Below are 25,133 nucleotides of genomic sequence, written 5' to 3' on the forward strand. Positions count from 1 at the left end.
ACAGAAAGCATAAACTGTAGGCAGATAACAACATGCTTAACAAACATGTGCATCCAAAGCTCTAAAGGGAATATATTCTTTTTTTTAACCCTCTGGATATTTCACTCCCAGCCCCCTCACCCCTAACAAAATCGCTCGCTCACAGTCTGTGTCATCTGTGACCAGCTGGGGGGAGGGGGTTAAAACATGCATGGGGGAGAAAGACAGATTGATGTCTTTAGCATCGTCTGCACTCATCAAGTCTAAAGACAGGTCACGAAGATGACAGGAATACTAAGCTTAAGGTGACAGAATTGGCGCCGGGCACATTTAAGCCGAGACTGAGAGTCCAGAATTCCTGGACATCATAAAGAATCTATTATCATTGTGGTCACTTTCAGCAACACTGGTTTCATTACCATCTGTCTTCATCCACCGATGCTTAGGGAATAAATATTAAATATGGAACTTTTCCTGGATTCAAGTCACAGAAAGCAGATGAGGAAGCAGTTCTGTAGTTATGTGATCCTGGAGCACCTTAGAGTAGGTGAGGGAAGATAACGAAATAAGATCATTAGCTCCGTCGAGTCGAAAATAAGGGTTCCATTTTCAGTTGAGCAATAATTCTCTTTTCAAGGTGGGCAATATTTAAGCAATCATCCCTAGAAAATTGGTCATTACCACTGGCTAATAACCGATTTGTTAGTTAATAGCCCAAGGTGAAGCCAAGGGCACCAAACGCACGGGCAAACCACTGCTGACTGCAGGATTAACAGATTTCAAGGGCATCATTGCTATTATAAACCGCGTTCGTTGATTTATAACAACGCTAATATGTTTTATAAAAGAGAGAGTGCAGTGTCCTGGAAAAATCCATCATTTCCTGCTACTTTGCAGTCTACCACACAGAGCCCTGCCATGGACGCCATCTGGCGTTGGCCTGCTCTCACCAAGGGACTCCTGCAAAAGGAAAGCATTGACCCCAGAAGGAGCTCATCTCTATTTCCCTGCAGAAATGACAAAATTTCAGCAGTTCCACCTGTCCTTAGGGACAAGCAGGGTCTATGGCCAGCTGATACCACACATCTTCCCTCTGGCCCACTTTCTGCATGCCACCTTAACAGCCCCTGTCCCCTAGGGCTGGACTCTCCCATTCTACCTCTTTCCTGGGAATTTCAGCACTTTATCCCATAAGGGAGACCAGGCAGAGGTTTGACCAAGGAGGAGATCAACCTCATTGGGAATGCAGGATCAGCAGGCTAGAAAGAGATGCAACCCCTCTCCAGTTTATATTGTAGTCAAAATTATAGCGCAGTAGTTCTTGTATAGGATGAGTACAACCTTCTGGAAAATATAATCACCATCATCTGGACCGTTCTCGCCAAGCTTTTCATACCACACTTTCTATCAATTTATTATTATCATCATTATCATCGTAGTTATCTGAAAGGAACCCAATGCTCTAAGCAAAATTATTTGCCCAGGGATAATCCTTTAGGACCATGTGCACATGACCCCGATGGTCCATTTCTTGGGACTGCAAAAGGGAACAGCTCCAAGGAAAACACTGGTCACAAGAAGCCAAACTTCTGGGCCCCCATGGCAATAGGGCACACTGGTACGTTGACAGTAGTTGAAGGCCTGTCTGTGTCTTGACGTGACTGATCCAGAGAGGGCATCAGCAAAAAGCTTTACTTGTCAGCTTTCTGCTAAGCCTTCCCCCTTTGAAGTTACATGAACTTTCCTAATAGCAGCAATGTTCAAACCAAAACAAGTCGTCTCTCATGGGAAAGCATAGTGTTATTTTGTTGGGACTATTTCCAGTTAGGAAGGACTTGGGCTATCTATTAGCCAACTCTGTGGGCAGCTTCAGTGTTTGTCCTTGTTGTCAAGCCTGAGCTGACCATCAAGAGTCCTTCCCTTTAAAGGATCAAGGGCATGCTGAGGCTCCCTATGGTATGAGATCAGGGTGCAGGAAAGAAAAACCTGTCTGGGACAATGAATATCCCAGATCTGCAGATGAGAGAAGGCTCAGATGCCTTGCTTATTCACAGGCAGACAAGGTAAATCTGATATCTTTTATTAGGCCAACTAAAATAGTTGGAAAAATTCTTCTCTGCAAGCTTTCAGGTACCAACACCCTTCTCAAACAGAGGGAAACTCCAGGTCATTTAGGAAACACAAAGGTTAGGATTTCAGCAGATATGACAGATCCTCCAAGATATTCAGGCGCTGAGAAATAAAATGGAATCAATCAGGTGTCTAAATCCCAATGAAGTTCTAGGTCAGAGTCTCAAAAGTGAGAAATCACTGCTTTAGACCTCACAATCCTGACCTTCCACCTCCTGAAGCACATCTGAACTTGAACCACACTCCCTCAAAAGTGAGAGATGGATGAGCTGGAGATACTGTATGTACATACTTGCCCATATATAGATAAATCATAATAAGGATCCAGTGTGGACATTTCAACCCAGTAATTTTAATGGAAATGAGGCTCTAAATCTGTATTATCATACCAAGAAAAATGGAGCTATTTTCACATCTCAGTTGCCTAATGGACTAGACACACATTTTCCTTTGTCTTGGGGAATGAGCTGTAAGAGACAGGCTATCCCTTGGTTGTTAATGATGTTATCTGCTATTGGCTGGTCCACGACAGCAGAGCGTGTTAACCTTCTGTAAAAGGAACCACCTCCCTCTGGCCACAAAGGCTGTCAAAGCACATGTGTGCACGCACATGTACCTGGATAGCATGCACAACCTGGACACCATGCACATATATGTATCCACAAGGGTTCAGTATGTGCACACATGCACACGCACACCCCTCTTTCACTGAAGAGGCTTAGGATACTCAGTGAGCTGAACTTTGCAGTTTATCCCTGCACAGAGCACTGGCATCTAGCTAATGTGCCATTTAAAGATCACACAACCTGGACTCCGGCAGGATTTATGTGAAGTATAAACCTGGGCTGGCCTTTTGCTCAGGGGTGGCTTTTACTCCCTGTCCTTACACAGACAAAACTCCCACGGAAGTCCATAGCAAAGACTAACTGAAAAGCACTGAGTAACAATGGAGTAGAAACTGCACCGGGATGCCAGGAACTGCCCCAGTCTTAACAGGCGCTGAAAATGCATACGCATGTATTGAACACACTCGCTCTGTGATGCATTCCACAGCTGGCCCTGCCCAACAGAACCAATAAAGACTGTCGACTACAATTAAGCCTCTTTGACAAGTTAGAAAGAACAATTGGAAACATAAATTCAGGCAGTGGATCCAGCACCTCAGTAAACATTTACTGCTTTTTTTCCCTTTTTTCCCTTGCATCTTTCCCACTGAATCTTTACAGGGGGAAAAAAAAGAAGAGAAAAGAAAAATGACAAAGAATTAGCTGTACGTTTGTGGTTTCATTGGTTTTCCTAGAATTTATTGCAATGCCAGAAATTAATTTATGGATAATAGCAAGCATGGGATCACAATGAACTTCAAGCGAAGAAAAAAAAACACCTCAAGAATGTTCTAGTTGGCAAGAAAAAGACCCTGCATCAATCTGAATGCCAAAAAAGGAGGGTAAATCTTGCATACCAGCTTTGGAAATCATTAGGGTTTTGCAAATTATGAGACAATGTTACATTGTCTTCCCAAACATTTTTTCCCATTCCCTCCCCTTTCTGCCTAAATTCACAGCGTTCTGGAATTTTATTACACTCTGGCCACTGAGATATAGTGATTTAGGAAAAGATCACTTTCTTCCTGCTGCCCCCTTTGTTCTCTCTTTTTTCCTGAAAAGGATATTGCTGTGTATTATTCATTCCTGGGATTCTCTGACAAGGCTCATTATTTATGTTTATCATATAAAGATGCACTGTATTAGCGTCATATGGTTTGCAAGTTTGTTTAACGTTGTGGTGTCCGGAAATGGCACTGCAATTTTTGGCACACAAATGGAAAGTTATTAGGCATCTTTGGGATGGTTCCTTCACTTCCAAGCTCCTCCTTGCCTGCCTCTTTGGGCTCCTCATTCAGCATAGGAGAACTGAATACAGATAGATTGGGAAGGCAAGGAAAACTGTTGAAATCAGCTAGACTAAGTTAAATTATTTACACAAGGGATAACGTTAGCATTGCAGGGCCAAATACATGGCACGTGTTTCATTCAGAACTGATTGTCTGGGGTTTTGTTAAATCCCAGTAATTCCTAGTAGCCATGTGTCCGTGCTCCAAAAGCCACACAAGTGTGGTCTCTCTGGCACAGAGAGTGGTGACACACATGGAAGTCCATGAGATAACACAGGTCTCTTGACCCTGGAAATGTACTGTCCAGAATCACAGTGAGTCAAATTAGTGCTGTATCTACTGCCTGTCTTCCTGTTACATGGCTAAATATGGGTCGTCTGACTCCAAATGTGTCCATGTATCTCAGAGAACACAAAAGATTAGGAAAAATTCCAGGTATTATCCAATTATGCAGTGTCTATATCCTATAGGGATGGGTAAAGTCGAGATTGACTTGATGAACAGACTAAATCAGGGGTGGCCAATCTGTGGCAAGGGCAGCTTCTGCACGTGGTATGCAGCAGACTGGGGAGGGGACAGGCAGCACAGATGCAGATAGGGCAAGAAGCAAAAAGCAGAGCAGCAGACTGGACCAGAGAAAAGGATCAGTGTGGTTGCCAGGGAGAGTGCTGGGCCAATATGTGGAACACCTGCCAAAAAGGCTGGCTCCCACTGGATTAAATTATTCACTGTTTCTTGGAGTATATCTGCCAGCACTCCTAATACTGATTCAGCTAATGGACTGATACGTGACCCCTTTATTCCTCAGGGTACCTGGCTATAAAATGGGTATCATAATGCTTAGCTTCCTCCCCAAAGTGTTGAATATCTTAAGTATCCAGCTTTTATAAACTCCTTCTCTATCCCCAGATAATATGTTACACTGTGTTGATTAAAATGAGACTTTTTCAGCTTGTTTTAGCTGAGGATCTGGACCATATTGCAAGAAAGATATTATTTTAATGAGCACATCAGCTTAATTAGAAGAGATTGATGGATACAACCCTAGTCCCACTGAGGTCAATGGGTCAAGCTTTTTTACCTTTTGGCCTTCAACTCTTGGTGAACAAGGAAGTTGGTCAAAGTACAAAATTTTTGTCTCACAGGAAATTCCAAGACTTCAACGCTGGGTTTTATCTTGAATTGTGAAGGGAAGTAAAAAAATTCTTGAAATGAAATATCCTGAAAATAGGAATCTCTTTATTCAATAAGATCAAAATCTCTTGATTCAATTGTATATTATATTATATTATATTATATTATATTATATAATGACACTAAGAGTTCCAGTCTTCTTGAAATACAAGATTCTGACTTTATCAACCTAAAAGCATCCAGACCTCATCGAAACAGATGTTTCAATAATTTCTAACAAAAAAATTATTAAATCAATATATTCCCATAGAATGTTTTCATCTATTCAAATGAGTGTTTTCCAATGGAAAACTCTTAGACAATGGAAAATTTGTAATCAGCTGTACTGGACATATTTGCCAAGACATGAGTTTATCTTTGTGTAAATGAAAACACCACCCATGGCTGGTTCTCTCTCTGATTCTGTATTGTGTTTGGATGAGTAATAAAGCATCAGCTTGGATTTCCTCACTAACGCTCGACTTTTTGTGAGACAAAGACATGCTTATAAAAACGAAGGAGTTGAGCAACCCACTGGCACAGACCAGAACAATGCCCAGGATATGTGGTGCACTATTTACAGCAAGCTTATGAAAGGACATAAAACAACAAACAAGTTGCGGGACCACAGCATTAACCTAGAAATGTGCCGCAACAAACTTGAATGAAGTCAATCGTGTTACGCCAAGGATCGATTCTGCCCAGTGGTCCTTTAACTAGGGCTCATGTTGTTTGTCTTGGCTTCTTTTGGAATTGCAAGCTCTCTTTGCCACATCTTAAGCTTTTCCAAATCACCATTAATCAGCAACAATGCTGCATCCATGAAAACATGTTTAGTCATACATTCCAAGATTTTAAGGCCAAGCGGGGACTGTTATTACTTGAAAGCATTCTTCAAGGTAAAGATTGTTTTTCCACCTGTTAAAAAAAGGTAATTCCAGTTTAAAAAGAAGTAATGGATGAAGGATGAAGTGCACGTAAATATTTGCAATGAAAGACACAATTACTGGAAAGCCAAGATTTTTCATATTTTGTTTTGAACAGGGAAATGGATGCCTCTTCTTTGCGAATATATCTATTGTGTCCAAAACATAAGGAAGTTTGAAGTGTTGCACTTATGTGGAAAAAACCCCACAGCCATTTGGCTAAAATGCCAAATGAAGGGAAAAACTGAGACTTTTTAAAATTAATCATCAAGAATTGTAACAGGAAAATCCAGAACCTAAAAAGCATAAGGAGTTCAGAAATCAAGCAATGACCTTCAAAAGGTAACAGCATGCTGGAGACTTCCTTGCAAAATTCACTTGTTGTCAACCCACTTTGACGAGTGAGTCCATCAAGGAAAAATTTCTGGTTTGCTCTGATGACTTCAGCAAAATCTTCCAAATACGGTCAATAGGTTGATTACATGTGCATGATGGTGGGTAAAGGAGAGGCCAGATTTCAAGCTCCACAAGGGCTGTGTTATGGAGATTCCAGCTCATGAATCAAAATTAGGTTTTGCAGGCTTCGAAGCACCGAATCCTACAGCAGCTCTGCGGATGGATGCTCACAAGGCAGAGATACTAATGAATAGAGAGCGCTGTAAAGACTTCCTACATTGGAGGTAAATGACAGAGGTGGTTTATCTTATTGTTTCCAAGGAGTATGTCTGACCAGAGTTCCTACTGTTCAACAAGGGGAAGAAAAGCAGGGGAAGGGAAATAAGAAAGAAGGAAAGTAAGATCCGGCCCAAAATAATGACAGCTGGGATTACACAGCACTTTTCCTCCAAAGATTCCCAAAGAATTTTAAAGCTGGTGTGCTATAGTTTATATGTAATACCAGCAAAAGGCAGCTCTAAAAAATGGCCATTGCACCACTGGAGGGTGCAAAAATACAGATCAAGAGGATATCTTCATTTCCTAAGAACTGGCTCAGCCTTCCTCTTTTGAAGTGGCATTATATTGGCTCTGTCAAGTAAGAGTTATGTTCTGTGTTGATTTGTGTCTTTTATATTGCAAAAGCTTCTGGACAGGGACATTGTTCACTGCCTGGCTCAATAACATTCGACATAGTACTTAAGACAATACATATTCATGAACATGGTGTGGTCTTGTGAGGATACCACAATGGAAAATTCATAGTTTCACAGTTGGTCAGGTTGGAAGGGACCTGAGCAGATCATCAAGTCCGACCCCCTGCCATGGCAGGAAAGAGTACTGGGGTCAAACGACCCCAGCAAGGTGATTGTCAAGCCTTGTCTTAAAGCCCCCCAGGGTAGGAGCCAGCACCACTTCGCTTGGAAGTTGGTTCCAGATCCTAGCCGTCCTGACCGTGAAGTAGCGCCTCCTGATGTCTAATCTGAATTTACCCTTTGCCAGCTTGTGACCATTATTTCTAGGCACTCCTGGTAGTATTTGCGGGAACAGGGACCCCCCAGTGCCTGCTGGTCCCCTCTGACTAGTTTGTAGATGGCCACTAGATCCCTCCTCAGCCTCCTCTTGTGGAGGCTGAACAGGTTCAGGTCCCGTCGCCTCTCCTCGTAGGGCTTGCCCTGCTGCCCCTAATCATGCGAGTGGCCTCCTCTGGACCCTCTCCATGTTGTCCACATCCCTCTTGAAGTGTGGTGCCCAGAACTGGACGCAGTACTCCAGCTGCAGCCTGACCAGTGCCGCACACAGAGGGGGAGGATCACCTCCCTGGACCTGCTAGGGATACATCTGCGGATGCATGACAAGGTGCGGTTGGCCTTACTGACCGCATCCTCACACTGCCGGTCCACGTTCATCTTAGAGTCAATGATGACTTCAAGATCCTTTTCTGCCTCTGCCCTGACAAGAAGGGAGTTCCCCAGCCTGTAGGTATGGTGCTGGTTCTTCCTCCCCAGGTGCAGCACCTTGCACTTGTCAGTGTTGAATCCCATCCTGTTCTCATCCGCCCACCCCTGTAACCTGTCTAGGTCCGATTGCAGCCTATTGCTCCCTTCTAGCATGTCCACATCCCCCCACATCTTACCGTCATCAGCAGATTTGAACAGGGTGCTTTTTACCCCCTCGTCCAAGTCACTGATGAAGACGTTGAACAGTGCGGGCCCGAGGACCGAGCCCTGCGGAACCCCACTGCCCACGACCCGTCCACCACCGCTCTCTGGGTGCGGCCCTCCTGCCAGTTGGTGACACGTCTGACTGCGTGGGTGTCAACACCACAGCCCCCAGTTTCTTAATGAGAACGGGATGAGAGACAGTGTCGAAGGCCTTCCAAAAGTCCAGAAAGACTATGTCCACTGCTACCCTGCATAAGGATTTGGTCACCTGGTCGTAGAAGGCCACCAGGTTGGTCTGACAGGACCTGCCGCTAATGAACCCAGGTTGGTTGCCCCTAAGCATAATCTCCCCTGCTGGCCCCTCGTGGACATGCGCCAGAATAATTCTCTCAAAAAGCTTGCCCAGGATGGAGGTAAGACTAACTGGCCTGTAGTTCCCGGGTCCTCCTTCCTCCCCTTTTTGAAGATGGGAACCACGTTGGCCTTTTCCAGTCCCCTGGCACCGCACCAGAGCACGACGAGTGCTTGTACAGCCGTGCCAGGGGCCACGCAATGACCTCAGCTAATTCCCTCAGCACTTGGGGTGGAGATCGTATGGACCAGCTGATTTAAATGATAGAATCATAGAATCATAAAAGTGGGGTCGGAAGGGACCTTGTAGATCTTCAAGTCCGACCCTCTGCCTGGGTGAGAGAAAAACTGGACTCAAATGAGTCCCACCAGGTAGGCATCAAGCCTCTTCTTAAAGACCCCCAGGGTAGGAGTGAGCACCACTTCCCTTGGAAGTTGGTTCCAGCTCCTAGCCACCCTAACTGTGAAGTAGTTCTTGCAGCTGTCTAATCTAAATCTACTCTCCAGTAATTTGTGTCCATTATTCCTTGTCATGCCAGGGGGTGCTAGGGGAAACTGTGTCTCCCCCAAACCCTTCTGGTCCCCCCTAGTCCAGTCCAGTCCAGTCCAGTCCCTCCAGACGTTCCCTGACTAGATCCTCCCTGACCCTTGGCCTAGGTGCTCCTCCCCGGGGGGCTGATCTGGTCCCTGCTCAGGAAAATGGAGGCAAAGCAGTCATTAAATAGGATAGCTTTGTCATCTGGTGTGATGACCAAATCTCCTAGCGTGTCCTGCAGGGGCCCCATGTTACCCGGTACCTTCGTTTTGCCCCCTACATATTTAAAAAAGGACTTCTTGTTGTCCTTGATCCAGGAAGCTAGTCCCAGTCTCATCTCCGCCTTGGCCTTCCTGACCGCCCCCCTGCAGCCCCGAGCAACCGCAGTATAACCCTCCCTGGGGATGGCCCCTCCCTGCCATCGGGTGTGCACCTCCCTTTTAGCTAGGAGATGTTCCTGGATGCTTTTGGTGAGCCGTGGGGGCTTTGTGCCCTCCTGCCCCCTTTGAACTGTGTTGGGATTACCTCCCTTTGGGCTTGGATGATCATCTCCTTAAGACGTGACCACTCTCCTTGGACACCCGGCTCCCCTCCCCTCCGGGACCTCAGTGCTTCCCTGACTATTCTCCTTAGCTCATTGAAGTCTGCCCTCCTGAAGTGCAGGGCTGCTGCCTTGCTGCCGGCCTTTGCCACCTTGCGCTGGATGGTGAATCCCAGCAGGCGATGATCGCTGTCGCCCAGGTGGTCGAGCCCCCGCAGCAGGTCATCACCCATGGCCAGCACCAGGTCCAAAAAGGCGTCCCCCCCGGTGGGGCTGTGCACTCCTGGGTTCGGTGGAGGTCCTGCATTTGGGCTAGGAACCTACATGAGCAGTCAGACCTGGCTGACTGCTCCTCCCAGCAGATGTCCAGGAAGTTCAGGTCCCCCATGATGACCTCGTCCTTTGACCTGACCACCTCCGTGAGCTGACTTAAACATTCCTGGTCGAGCTCTTCCCTGTGGTTGGGTGATCTATAGTAGACCCCCACTGTTAAGTCTCTTTCCCCTCGACTGCCTTGTATTCTAACCCAGAGTACTTCTGTGTGCCCCTCCTCTAACTCTGTGCTACCTGGTGAGGATGTGTATTCCTCCTTAATGTAGAGCACCACACCCCCACCTTTCCTCCCTGTCCTGTCATCCTATTCCTGGTGAGTGTTGCTAGACACATGTAACCGCAGGATCCAGGACATAAGGAACTATTAGGGTTAAGGGCAAGAATGTTAAGATGAAATGTTTTGTTCAGGGTTTTTCTACTCCTTTTATGCAATGTTGCCAACCTCTAATGCTCGAAAGTCGTGAGACATTAGGCTTGTTTAAAAATCCTGAACATTTAAAAAAAAATGGGATTCCTTTTAAGATGAAATGATAACAACTAGACATGTATCTACTATTTTTATTGACAACTGAGATCTTCATATAATCCCCTGACTCCGGCAGCTGGATCTTTTAAGAAAAATGTCCAGTATCTTAAGACTCACGATAACATCCTGAAAGCTAGCATTACTGTTAGGAGTTGTTCTGGATTTTCTTGGAGGACCTTTTCATATTGACTTTCTTGTGAGCTGAGGAAGAATCCTCAGTGTTACTCCCTGAGGGACTGTACAGAACAACTCAATGGGTCAATGAGTTTTCCAGCTTCTAGGCTATCCAATTCAGGCCCCGACTGCGCAAAATACTTAAGCATATACCAAACTTAGAGTAAGTCCCATTGACTTTAATAGAACTACTCATGCTTAACGTTAATGCCTTGCCACATTGGGGTATTAGACTCCATTTAAACTACATAAACAAAACTCCACCAGGCCCAATTTTGCTATCCCTCATGCCATCAGATGTCCCTATGTGCCCATTCTAAGAAAACGAGGATGGTGAGCCTGGCTGCAAGAGTTTTATCTCCAATACTGACTGCAGCACAGAAAATGTATGTATGTATTGAAATGTATTTGCTATTCACTTTCAGGTCCTCAGGGTACAGGCAAAGACAAAACTTAGCTGCCAAAGAGAAAAAGAAAAGGTCTTTAACTGCTTTTAATTTAAGAGATTTCAATACAGCTATTTGTTACGAGTCATGGAAAGGTAGTGGAGCAATCCTGCTTGACCCAGCTGAATTTCCCATGACAAATGATATTGGCTCATCCTTTGCGGTAATGATTGGATTCCAGGATTTTTCTTTCTCTAAAGTACGGGTAGGGCTGCAAAGAGCTCTTGTTTTCCTTGGGACATTTGTTTCCAATTTTGCAAACACTGCGAATGTGGTTATTTTTGTAGTGCTGTTATGAAAGCATGGCATTTTATTCTTCATGTTGGAGTTAATTATAAATCATTGGAGCTCAACTGCCCACAACAAAGTTCTCAGACCCAGAAACTGAATCATTTGTGATCACTGCTCTCCCACCCTGCGCTCTCTCTCGCTGTCAGTTGCTCTTTGAGGGAGGGGGGGAGGGAGGGGGCGTTATTTTAAGATGTTTTTATTGGCTTCAAAATATGAAGTGTCAGTTCCAAGGTCTTTTTTTCCCAGAGCAAGATAAACTCCTCTGGGCCATACATCACCGGGCTTTTGCATTCTTTGACAGGACCTCACATTTAAATGCCTTTGCAATACCATATCTGATGACTTATGGGAGGGTTGTAGTTTTTCAGGGGGATGCATCATGAAAAGCCCCTTTCAGTAGCATTGGGCTTAGTCCCAGGTTTGCTTCTTTAACACTCTGAATAGCAACATTTCTTCCTCTAAAATATATATCTCACTGTAACTGCGTGATTCCCCATTGATTTACCTGGTGATTTTATATTTGGGGGGGGGAGGGTTTGCTTTGTTTCGTTGTTGTCTTGTGCGGCTTTAAATTAACAGCTTAGCTCCTTTGTGAATTTTACAGTCATTTTAGGCTCAGGCATGTTCTTTAAAGCAGATTAAGCCTGTGAAAATTCAGGTCAGAGGATCACATCAAGTTCTGTTAAAAGAAATTTGTTAAAGCTCCCCTCCCACTAACCTACTTAGTGTCAGGTCTGATTTGAAAGCAGGCCGCTTACAAGTGTAAAGAATTTAATCAGGTTTTCCTCTCTTATTGAAAAAGATGAAAATCCGGCTTCTCTTTAAAATAAACGGCTTGATTTTTATCTGCGTCTGGGTCACGGCGTTCGTGTTCATTCCTAGGGGCGAGTGCATTAGCAGGAGCTGGCTGTCAATAACCTGTATGGAGGGACTGCCACTACAAACAAAACAAGCACCTTTCGCACAAGTGGGCCCCAGTTCAGAAAAGCAGTTAAGCACATGCTTAAGTCGATCCTTATTCAAGATGATGGTCAAACAAAGGCTTTGTGTTAAACATGGGCTTAAATCCCAGCAAGTTCAATGGAGCCTCCAAAATCATGAGAAAGTCTTTAGAAATCATGAGAATTTTAAATAACGGGGTACATTTCAAGTTCTCTTTTCCATTGCAGCTATGAGATGTAGAAACTTATTTTTTATGCAAATTAAAGTTTCTCTTCCCTGCATCTGAAGCAGATGCATATAGGTGACTACTGCTCTGAATTTCCTGAATTGCCGCTTTAAAGCATTGTGTCAATTGACCGCAATCTCCCCCTTTTAAGGAAGGTATTTGCAAGACCTCAGAAATATTCGTGTCAGAGGGAGATGAATGCGATAGCATAAAGAAATGTTTGTAATGGATTCCAGCGGAGGGGAGAGAGAGAGAGGGAGGGAGGTCAGAGACCAGAAACATTACAAGGAGGTGACAATCCCCAGTGGGTGACAGTGAAAAAAACCCTTCGTGTCCACACTGATGTGGATAGTAGCGGGCCATAATTTACAAGTCCTGTCACTGTCCCCTTTGAAATAAAGAGAATCAATGTGCAATGCAAGTAGCAGAGCAATAGGCACAGCTATAAAGAGCATCAGGTTCCCTCTCACTTAAATGAACAGGTTCAGACTTGTGGAAAGGAGAAGAAAGGCCAAAAAGAGGAGTCTATTTTATAGTGGTAGGTAGATTGGCTTTACAAAAAATACCTCTCTGGAAGTGGATCCCTCCAACTTGCATATGTTGTATATTGAGTGAATAATACATGCAATGTTAAAATAATTATTGGCTTAAGCAGGCATCACTCCATTGCATATCCCTCAAGTTAGGTCACAGAGCTGTACCCACTTTTGCCAACAGGGATTCTCACTTTACTTCTTCTATCTAATGCCAGTTATACTCATAAAAAATAGCTCTGGCTAACGACAACAAAGCTGTGGTTCCAGGGTTTGGAGTCTTTTCCTCCCCCCTCTACCATCATCAGGCTTTTCTTCTTTTTTGTTCATGTGTATCTGGTGAAAATCAGCACGGTCGCAGCAAGCAATGATTTACAGCAGCGGATGATCTAGCCCTCTGTGACTGCTCCTGTTGCTTACTTCTCTATAGAGGCTAACAGGGAGAATGCTTGTCAATTTGTGGCTTTTTCTCTCCGCAAACACATTTACGACTAGGCTGGTCAATTATCCCCATGTCTCCTATATCCATTTAGTGTAATTCCTATTAAGTGCAGTTCCACCTACAGCATTAATGGGAGAAACGCTGATCCACCCCAGGTCCCTTATTTCTATATTTAGCTAATGTAAATGCTTGTGATTCCAGCGCATTGTCAGGGGAACAAGATCTTTATAGACTACAGCGTTTCCATTTGCCTTCCCAGGAGGGTAGACAAGCAGGAGCGAAATCCAAAAACTTACTCTTCAGCGCAAGAATAAATAATAATAGTCAGAACTGGATATTAGCTCTGGCAGGGCTAGGACAGTTGTAGAAGGGTGGACTGGTTCATAGGGGCCTGAGTTTGCGGTTGAGAGACCCAGGTTCTAATTCTAGTTCTGCTGCTGGCCTACTGCATGACCCTGGTGAGTCACTTCACCTTTCTAGGCCTCTGCTTCCTGCCTTGTCTAGTTTCCTTGGGCCAAGAACTCTCTCCTCCATTGCACTACATGATTAGTCAGGGATTGGTATCCTTGTTTGAGCTCTAGCCCAAGTCTGCGTGCTCCTGCAAAAAAGTCCTGCTCACCCACCATAGTGCCCTCCCTTATTCTGCACTGTCTTCTGCATCTGGAGGCGTATCTCATGGTCCTCAGTGCAGTGCAGCAGTGCTCTGGGATTCATTCCCAGTCAAAAGCAAGAAAATTCATCTGAGCCACAGGTGAACATGTGCACAGGAATATCCACCTGCTTTGCAGCGTACATGCGGGTAAGATCACTCTGGCACTGATCTACAGGTAAACGTGCATCTATACTGCAAAGCAGGTGGATTCCAGCACCAGCTAATGGGCAGCTTGCATTTTGGTCCACATCCCCCAGCAACGCAAGCAGGTATGAGCCCAAAGCACAAAGATCCACGTGTGCACAGATTTGCCTAAAGATGATATGGGGTGGAAGGCTGGGCAGGAATTCATAACAGGGACCTAGATCAAAACAGCAATGCAGATCTACTCTCTGTGTACACACAGCAGCTCAGGCAATGCAGCGCTGGCGGCTGGCTAGATCACAAGGCACAGCTGTTATACAGATCAATGATACCAACTCAGCCACCCATCATTTAAATGTATGTTTTCCGATGAGAGAGGTTTGAAATGCTTTGTGTAGGCAGAGCTCACACACGTACACACATCTGGCTCAGAAAATGGGATTTTATTGGGCAGAGAAGTATGCAAAGTATAAACATCCAAACCGGAGCTGGAAACAGATAAGAAATCCAACCTCTACAAAGAATGTTAGAAATCAGTGTTCTCAACAGTCTGTCCGCAAGACACATCTATGGGCCAGCTGTGGGCCTTGGGAAATCTGCTCCTACAAAGATACTGGGCGCCAGTGTATGCAGCTACTGAACAAAGAATCAGAGAATAAAGGAGGAAAGTAGAGCTGCAGAAAATGACAAAGCTGTCCCAAAGAAGTTTCCTCTTCTCTTCCTTCCTATACCTGGCACAAGACTTCTCTGTAGTGTTGGCAAGCCAGTCAATTGACTGCATATTTTTTGGCCGGTCAAAGGTTATACCCATTTTACAAAAACAAACTACATTTTTTGTACTTTTTCTTGAGAGAAATATGATTTTTATAGTTTGACATATTTCTTAATGGAAAATTTGTGCTTCCTCTGTGTATTATTTGGACCTTTTTTTTTTTTTTTTTTTTTTACAGTTTTTTGACTGATATTTGACTGAATTGATCAAACTTTATTTGATAGGGATCCCTATCTGATCCCTATTTCTCTGTGCCTTAGCAGACCAAGAGAAGCCTGGCCTGACATCTGGTACCAGTAAACCAGTACAGCCTGTTCCATGGTCGGGTTGTAGGTGACTATACCAGCACCCCCACCTGGACTAGGCTGGGTAAGGAGGGTGTGTGGGCACCCAGCAGGACTAAAAACAAGACCTGTCAAAGGGCGGATGAGCTCCCTGCGAGCCAACAGCCATCCATACTTGGAGAGGAGACGGGCACTGCCAGGTAGTCTGCCCAAAGAATCACCAATGACACAAAGCAACTCAGTTAGCCTAGGAGGATTGTTACAGCATCTAAGGTGCCTCAATGGTCACGGCAGCTTGACTTGACTTCTCTGTGAACAGAAACACGACATGTCTATGCATCTTGTCTCCCCAGCCTCCCCATATGACTTTCACACGTCACATGCTCAGATGTACAGATGGGATATGCCTCTTAAGCCTGATATGTTCCCAGTTCAGAAAGAGCACAATGTTTGCTAGGCTAGAAATTGTTAGGTACCTAGTAGAGACCAGTGTTTTTCAACAGGTTGCTGCTTTCTCCTTCCTGGAGTTAGATGCTGTACCTAAAGACGAGACTGAGAGCAGAGAGGTGAAGTGCAGCCCTCTCCCAGGAGAGTGGTTCTGCTCTTGGGAGGAAATGCAATTGACTGCCCTCAAAGCCAAGAGAAGTTGTGCTGGCTCCTACCCTGGGGGTCTTTAAGAGGAGGCTGGATGTACACCTTGCTAGGGTCGTTTGACCCCAGTACTCTTTCCTGCCACAGCAGGGGGTTGGACTCGATGATCTGCTCAGGTCCCTTCCAACCCTGGAAACTATGAAACTATGAAAGCAACTAGCGAGCCTTTCCACGTGGCTGACAGTATTTCCTATGACCTCAGAGAAGCCTGGATCACTTGCAGCTTTCTACATAATGAGCATAATATTGCATCTCATTAGCTCCTATGACTCAGAGGCCAAGGTCTCCTCTATGGCCTAGCTGCAATGTACACAGCTGGGGAGGGGCAGTGTCCAGCTGGCTCCAAGCCATCTTTATATTCTTTTAACCTCTGGGTCCCCAGATGCTAAAACAGTCCTCACCTGGAAGCTGTTTTGTTTTCTTCCAATCGCCTATGAACCCAGCCATCTTGGTGACCTGGATTAGCCAGCACAGAACAACATCCAAACTGAATGTCTGCCGTTGCCCCCTTCAGCTGCTCTGTAAGCTGCAGCTGCTTTGCTCCATCCCCTGAGTGCACTCCACTGTGCCCCAGAGCCCAAGTACTGCACTTAAAAAGGACCACAGCATAAAGCCAGCCCCCCAGGTGGCCCTCGGAGAGGCTCCTGCAGCACTGCTCCTTCCTGCTGTGAGCGTAGGAGGGGATAGGAGCTATGGCCAGAGGAAAGAAAGTTTGGCTGGGACATCCCTGCGCTATGCTGATGCTTGTCTGCTACTGCAACCAGTGTAAGTCTGACCGCACATCAGACTGCTGTCAGCACAGGGCTCCAGGCTGCCTGGAAAAGCGTTAGGATCAGAGCAATGCACGGAGGATCTTTCAATCCATCTTTGCATTCCTCTCTGATTTGGACTCTCAGCTGCACCCTGAGATCTGCCTTGGCACATAAATAGTCAGTTAATATGAAAAATGCAGAGGCCTTGACCAGAACACAGCTCATATCTATCTCTTCTTGGATGGCTCAAAGCAGGATATCAAATCCAAGCAATGCTGAGATCCAGGGTAGTAAGGAAGCAGATTCAGTTCCAAAGTCCACACGTCACAACTTGGGCCAATTTTTAACCAAAATCACCTGCGTCTCCTACTCTGCTCAGTACAAGTCGGAAATATACCTGTCTTTATTAAATAATTGCAGTGCTCAAAGGAGAGGTTTCTATTCATCAATCACTGTTTTATTCATGCACAGTAACAGCCTCATTAAATCATATGAGAGTTGCAGTATGTTTTATATGCTAATGTAATACCAATGTAGACAATTATACAAACTTCACATAATATTTTTAAATAATCAAGTAGGTACTTAATTAGTATGCAGTGACTGTTTATTAAAACCTCAATTAATTTCTTATTTAAGAGTCATGGAGAGTGATCAAACTGAAAATCCTGAATAAACCTGCCAGGAGAAGCAGAGGTCCTGGGCTTGCAGTGCTATCCTGTTCTACTGTGTTACTTCCAGAGGAGCTCCCTGCCACCAGTTCCCCCACTTAGCACCCTTCACAGCCAGTCTTTCTTGTAGCTCCTCTAGATCATTAGCGGTAGGAAACACTCAAGCAGTGCAAATGCTTTGATTCTCCCTACTATGCAGCACCCCACAGCAGTGTCACAGAGCCAGCAGTGGATTGCTTGGACTGCTCTAGTATCCATACAAGTGTGGTGCAGCTTTCTGCCCCATCTGGGTAGCCATAACTTGCCATTATTATGTGCTGTAACCCCTCTGCATGGCAGGAGCCATCTCACTTCTTTATGTTACTCGTTTACCTGTGAGTTCTGCTAAAATGGACCCAAGATCAGAGTCCCTTTGTTGCAGAAGAAGCAAGATCTCATGTCTGTATAGTGCTGACAACCAGGGACGGATCCAGGATCTGGCAAAGTGGGGTGCAGGAGCAGCCACCTCTGCAGCTTCCAGCCTCCTCCCTGCTCCCAGTCAGTCCAGGCAAACCATGCCACAGGAGCCTCCAGGGACCATTTAAAGACCACAGAACAGCACAACCCCCCCCATCTTCCCCTCTGGGCTCTGAGGCATGTCCCCTTCCCTCCTCTTCCCCAAGTCATCATTGCAGCTTTCCTGGTTGTCCAGGAGCAGGGGAAATTTCAGAGTTGCTCCTGCCTGCTGCAGCAGGGCTTGCAGGGACTGTGCTCGAGCAATGAGAGTGGTAGGCAGAGGAAAAGTTTCCCCCCACCCTGCCCAGTCCCCCCAAAAGCAGGTATGAGGAGGAGGCACCCCCCTCCTCGTTACTGCTGCTACTACAGTGGGGCAATGCAACAGGGGAAGAGGAGGGACGTTGACATGACTCTGAGCACAGAAAGAAAAGGAGAGGGGATTCTCACCTATTTTGGGGCCTTGAACTTCCCAGAAGCTCTTGTGACACAGTCCAGTCTGAAAGGGGGGTGCAGCCATGCCACTGCACCCCCTCTGGATCCACCCCCACTGCCAACAACCCGTCATTCTACAGTAGAGTGGGGCCTAGTTCCCTGTTGTTCTTCTATATTTCAGTTCATCTAACAGCTCCAATCCAGCTGCTACAAGCTGCTTCCCAAAGAAGACAGGTCTAATCTTTCATCAGGACAGGCCCAGCAGAACCAACCTGTTTGTGAGCATGCACAAACATGTCACAAACATAGCCAAGTTACATGTGTCTGGTTGCAAGAAACTGGGCTGGTCCTCTGTCAGAGTTGGGACTCCACCAACCCAAGACGTCAAGGTGCAAACCCTCATGGCTCATTAGGGCTCACACCCCTAGTATACGGCCAGAACGTAGCTTTATCGGACCATATATATATATATGTATATAAAGGGATGATTGATCCTGTTGTCAGCATTACCTTGCCCCAAGTAGTTCATATCACAGAGACATACAGGGCTAACAGAGAGCCAAATATGCCATGACACCTCTGGGACTGTACCCAGAAATGCCACGAGTTCCCCCTGATGGGAGTCCAGACTCCTGTTTGCCAGTTCAGAGGCACAAGATGTACATGCACTTCCCCAAATGGGGCAAAATCTCTAAGAGACCAGGGGCAGCTGAGTGCCTCACTCCCATGACACAACTCATCTAAGAAATGCCCCTTTGGGCTCTGGGTATGAGAACAATGGTGAGCTCAAACCATGCAGCTCCTTCTCGGGCCTCATTGAAAAAGCACCCCATAGTGATTTCACATTCACCACAGAGGTTATTGTGAGAACCGCCCAGACTTCCCCCTTTAGATCTCTTGGGAGCGTTTGGTTTTATTTGATGGTGCTCAAGACACTGTCTCTGTGAAAAGGCGGGTTTTTTCCTGCTAGAAGACTGTTCACCTAGCAGGGACTCCATACAGTCTGCAGGAGAGGAGGACAGAAACGTTCTCCGTGAAGACTGCTCTCTGCTCAGGCTGAGGTCCTTTGCTTTCTCCGACAGCATGTTCTTTGGCTGTAATTATGTACAATAAAACAAATGAGTGTATCGTGGAAAGAGTTGTTCTGCTCTGGCATTCGAGGAAGCAAACCACGTGGTGGCTTGTTCAGTGCTTTAGTGCGGTTGTTCCACTAGATGTCAGGGAAGAGCTCAGAGCAGCAGGACGAGAGCCACAGGTTCAGCACATCGGTAGAGTAGCGCACAGCGCTACAGCATGCCAACTTCAGCATGGAAACAGCCTGAAATACTTGATGCCCTGTTCTTCTTACTCTGGTTTAGAGATCAGCATGTCTGATTTGCTTTGTTGAGGAAAAAGGGCACTGTTAGGCTTTTTGGGGAATTTTCCATTTTTTTTTTCATCCTGAACTGGAATGAACACAGAAATCACTGACATTTTCTATGGAACAAAGGTGGTGGGATTAGAGCAGTGGTTCTCAATCTTTTTAAACTTGAGACACCCCTTAATAGATCTGTGGCAACCCTGGTTAGACTTAAGGCACCTGAAGGAAAATTCCAGCTTAGTCTTCATTCATTTTCTGACCGCAGAAAAATAATAAAGCAGTTTTTTGGTTGCAAAGAACTCAGGAAGACCACAACAGGTTAGAATGTTTTTAACACTAAATTCCTATTTGAAAACTCTGCGTTTATCTTGTGAATGATGTTTGCATACCTAACAGTGGCACCCCCTAGCACCCTTAAAAGGATCTTAAGGTGCTCAGCACCCTGACTGAGAATCACTGGATTAGACATAGGGGACTCTAGAATTTGGGACCCAGCAAATCCTAAGGTCTTTGGGCCCAATTTTCTTACCAATGTAACAGTGCGACGTGCTGGCTTCAGCAGAGACTGTGCTATGCAGCTGTAGGAGAGTCAGGCCCCAGGGGCAGGTGTGTGCATATATGTATGTGTGAGCAAGTATGTGCATGGGTGAAAAGCGAGTGAGACAGAGACACTGTTTCCTTCCTGTAGGTAACCCCAGGCTGGTTAGATTGGCTTTCTTCTGGATGCCTGACAAATGCTTTGAATTCTAAAGGTCAGGCCCGCATGGACATTTCAAGACCTGCAGCAAGGAGCACTTTGGCGGCTCTTCACGGTTCCTCTCTGCTCACGCCTGGCTGCCCAAGCCTGCCCCATCTCCCCTGCCTCTGACATCCAAACTCCACGAGACGCAGGTGACATGCCTCCCATCCCCAGCATTAGCTGTCAGCTCAAACAGCAGGGAACAGCACGGTGACACAGAAAACGTGTTGGTCTATAATAGCCTTCAGCTCAAAGCCAGGCAGTACCTCCGACGCAGGGGGCCCCCTTTCCAGCAGGGGTATTATCGGTACAGTGAAGAAGCAGCCCCATATTGTGGAGAGCCTTTGAGATGTTATTTTGTCCTAAATGTTCCTATTCAGGATCTGTAATCCTGCAAAAGAGGCCTGTCAGCAAGGCAGGGATTCTTGTTAGAGAGAAGCCAGTAGAAACATATTTCTTAGAGGGAAGAGCTCCGCAAATGAATATTCCCCCCCAAAGAAACTTCTCCCTACACCCTTCCTCCGATAGGCTGTGAGGAAACACCTTCAGTTACTTAAGTCTTCACATTTCCAGGAGGGAATCAATTCCCCCAGTGACCTGCTTTGATGATTCATACATTAGCGGGCGTGAAATGCCTCTTGCACATTTCTCTCTTCCCCCCAGCAGTCCGGGGGAGCCACTGATTGCACTTGTAGCAGACGGTGCTGGCGCAACCCTGGGAGCATAAGAAGCCAAGATAAAGGGAAGAATGTTTAAAAGAGAAGTGACTGTGAATGCACAGAGCATACACAGAGATAGCTGTTTCTGCCCCTAAGATCTGCAAGGAACAGTGCATGTTTCTCATACAGCAGGCCAGATGTTCAAAAGCTCCGTGTGCTCAGTGCTGATCCGTGCTGAATATCTGGAAGCTCATTGGAATCTGCCCTGAGCTCTTTTGGAAATCTGTATTTTCATACGCTGCCGACGCACCTGTCCCTGTGCCGTCTGAGAGCACCCAAGTGAAGTCTTCCTGTTACAGCAGCATCTAGAGGACTCTATCAGGATTGGGGCCTTGCTGTGCTAGAAGCTGTACAAACATGGGCTCCAGTCCTGATCCCTTCACTGACAAGGAGCTTGTTGCATCACTGTGTGCCCCAAACAGGTTACCAGCAAAGGGATGTCGGTGGTCAACGGTTGCCCTGAGGAAGAGGAACAACAGTCTCCCTCCCTTGCCCTAAAAACTGAAGCTGATTACCTAAGAGGAGGCCAACCATGACAGTTAGTCGAGACCCTTTCAGAACTCAGCTCTTAAGGCTCAGACTTGTTGAAAGAGATAATGGGACAGGAAAGAACAGCCTTCAATTGCAGCAAGGGAAATTTAGGTTGGATGTTAGGAAGAACCCTTTCACTATGAGGGGGGTTAAGCACTGGAAAAGATTTCCTAGAGAGGGGAGTCTCCATCCTTGGAAGTTTTTAAGAGGTTAGACAGACACATTCTTGGGCTGCTTTAGACAGGGATGATCCTGCAAGGGACTGGACTAGATAGCCTGAGGTCCCTTCCAGTCCTTCTTTGACTCTTGCATCAGACTGTTAAGATAACAAGACTTACCTTGATCTGCATGAATAGTGATTTTTTTCAGTCAATGACCCTTCAAAGGAAAGCCATTCCTCTGTACATGCAAATGCAGATTCCATCAGCTCATGACCAGGATACTGAAACAGATACACAAACTGTTAATTATAGGCATGATTTCATTCTTTGGTTCAAAAATAGCTTTTGTTTGAAAACCATGACATGTTGACACTGATGATATTGTTCATACAACAATCTTGTGTCTTTTAAAAATATTTCAAATTTCTCACCAAAAATGTTTTCAAAATACTTAATTTAATGAAACCTAGATGGTAAATATAAAAAAAAATGAGATGTTGCTGATCAAAATCTGGGAAGAAAAATTTGGGAGAAATATAAAAAATAAAAATGGAACTGTTTCAAACATGATGAGCTGAAAACAATTTTGAATATTTTACAAAAATATTTCAACGTTATTATTATTATTATTATTATTATTATTATTATTATTATTATTATACAACTGAAGAAAGGCGCCTTCAGAGATGGGGGGTCTGCTTTCTGTTCTCATTTGCACCAACAAAATCAAGCATAATGCCAAGTTTCATTAGTGAATGTGTAACAAGAATCAGGTCCTTTGTCCCTTCATGAAATATAGAATTTGAGTATAAGACTAAAGAAAATCAGTAAACATCTCCCTACTGTTGAAAGTGAATCCTACTCTGATATTACAAAGAGCAGAAATGTCTTTTGCTCCTAAATTACATTTGTCTGAATTTATGATTTTTTTCAGATGTGTCACAGAAGGAATATGGTCAGAGGGAGATCTTATTTATAGTTTCTAATAACTTATGCTAAATTATAAGGCAGTACTTAGAGAAAGTGGCTGTGATATCCATCTGAATACCAAACGCACGTATAAAGACCACTGCTATTACAGTGCATGTGAAATGAAACCAGAATGATGAGACACTTCAGATAAATTATCATGTTACATTTTCAGATTAACTTCATTTCTCTTTTTCAGATCAGCTTAATTGCTTTTGTCATCTTCATCTACTAAAGAGGGCTGTCAAAAAGCTGGTCTGTGGGATTTGAGGATGCCACCCCAGGAAACATCTCACAACTTTTTATCATTGCATTTTCTCCTGTGCAAACAGCTAAGGCCCCTTTAAGTGCTACACTGGGAAAAGAGATAGCACTACCCTGTGCATAGCTAACTACAGGTCAGGAGGGAACAAAGCCCCTCATATATGACCAGCATTTCAAGGGGAAGACCAACATTTTGCACTGTGTCTCTTTTCTTTTTCTTTTTTTGACCTAGAAACTTTCTAAAACCAGCAGAAGAAAATAAAACGCCTTTATGGGGGAGAAACGGACAAGCATGACATCCTGTCCTCTCTTTGCTAGTGATCTGCAAATATAGGATTGCCTCACTTAACCTCAGAAAGGCTGAAAATTCGCCTTCAATGGGGGGCAACACAAAGATTATATTAGAGGCAGGACTACTAGCTCTGCCTATTACTAAGGTTGCTTGGCATTTGCCACTATAAAACTCTGTTTTTAGTTTCTCATAAGTGTCCCAAACTTTAACCCTTTGGGCTGAAGTCTTCCATGCCAGGTATCTTTCTTAGGCTGATTTTAGAAAAAAAAACCCAACCCCCAACCCTCCCCCCCGGAAAAAAAAGAAACAAAACCCAAAAACCTTTCAGCCAAAACAATTCAGAAGTTTCTGAAAACAGGGACAATAATGCTGTTTTATCCATGTTAACAAATACCAACAGCCTTTTCTTTAAGTTCAGCTCCATATTTTTGGCACAAGAACTGGAAATTTGGCATAAGTTGCAGAGAAGTGGCGTAAGTCTGGGTCCATACAAGCTGGATTCCTAGCTGGGTCCCTACGGCTTGGCCTACTGGTAGTCTGAGCTGGTTATGGTGTCTGGGGCAGGAAAGATTTTAGTCTGGGGAGAGAGTCTAATAAAAGGAATCATCTCTGAACCAAGAGTTGTAGAGTTTTGCATTTCTAATCTGGGGAGAGGCATAGTCCATTCTCTCCTTGAGAAGATAAGCTGTGTGCCTGATATGCAGCTACTCAACAGTTGTTCCACTGATTTTTTAGTGGATTCAGACTTTGAAACTTTTACAAATGTAAATGTCATACAGGGCTGAAAATCATAATTATTGACATTCTTCATCAGTAACAGTAATTGAACAACAAACTTGGCAATCCATAGTAAGCCTCCCTTAAATGGTTTAATGGCTTATTATGTCTCCAGGCTGCCAATCTATCTCTTTCTCTTCCTACTTCAGTCACTTTTATGTTTGCAGTCCACACGTAATGTGTTTTTTTCTTTTTTATAGTCTCTTTCCTTTAACAAGCCTCAGAGCCAGCGGGAACAAACTGTAAATGAGATATGGCATCTCAGTGTGGCCATCCTAGGAACATATATTCAATAAATATGCAAATCAATTCAGCTACATCTCTCCTCAGGTGGGGAAAGGTGTGGGAATATAGTCAAGTATCGCTTTAAATTACCTTCTCTGTGGAAAAGAATAACATTGTAAAGAACGAAGAAAAGGGTGCAATGGGACTGAAATTAAAGCCCTTTTTTCTTAAAAGGAATTTATCATGCCTCTGCCTGCCATAGCCACAAATTTGGGGGGCTGGTTTATGAAGAAAATGGATCCCATCTTTGAAACCAAGCAGACAGCACACATTCTGCACTGAATTACATACAGCTCCTGTGAAGTCATTTGGCCTAATTCTGACCTTAAGTTACAGCCCAGTACATCCAGAGTAATCCCACTAATGTCAACAGAGTTGCTATGGGCTTACACTGATATAACTGAGCCCAAGCTCCAACCCAACAGGACTGCAGAGGAGGAAAGAATTTGGCCCTTTTTTATATTAGTCATAAAGCACATTCAGGCAACTGGATTCTGCCTTCTTCCAACTGGCTACAATGGAAATGCCCAGCTGCAAGGGAAGGCAGTCTGGTCCCCTGTGTTTTGAAGATTCAGGGGTATAATAATAGTATAATAATAATGGCATGATTTCTCAGGTTGCTGGGTAGTCAGATTCTGTTTT

At 44.8% G+C, this 25,133-nt stretch overlaps 1 long non-coding RNA gene across 1 annotated transcript in view; it reads right to left on the reverse strand.

Annotated features, from left to right (window-relative positions):
- Positions 1 to 25,133, reverse strand: part of LOC149856080 (uncharacterized) — a 296,033-nt gene that overhangs the window by 249,773 nt on the left and 21,127 nt on the right. The window contains exon 3 of the long non-coding RNA XR_016444389.1: positions 22,082 to 22,185. This is a non-coding gene — a long non-coding RNA (uncharacterized LOC149856080). The remainder of the gene's footprint in view (positions 1 to 22,081; positions 22,186 to 25,133) is intronic.

This window comes from Crocodylus siamensis, chromosome 10 (genome assembly GCF_052110815.1).
Source record: "Crocodylus siamensis isolate JL-2025a chromosome 10, ASM5211081v1, whole genome shotgun sequence".
In the NCBI taxonomy this organism is placed as follows: Eukaryota; Metazoa; Chordata; order Crocodylia; family Crocodylidae; genus Crocodylus; species Crocodylus siamensis.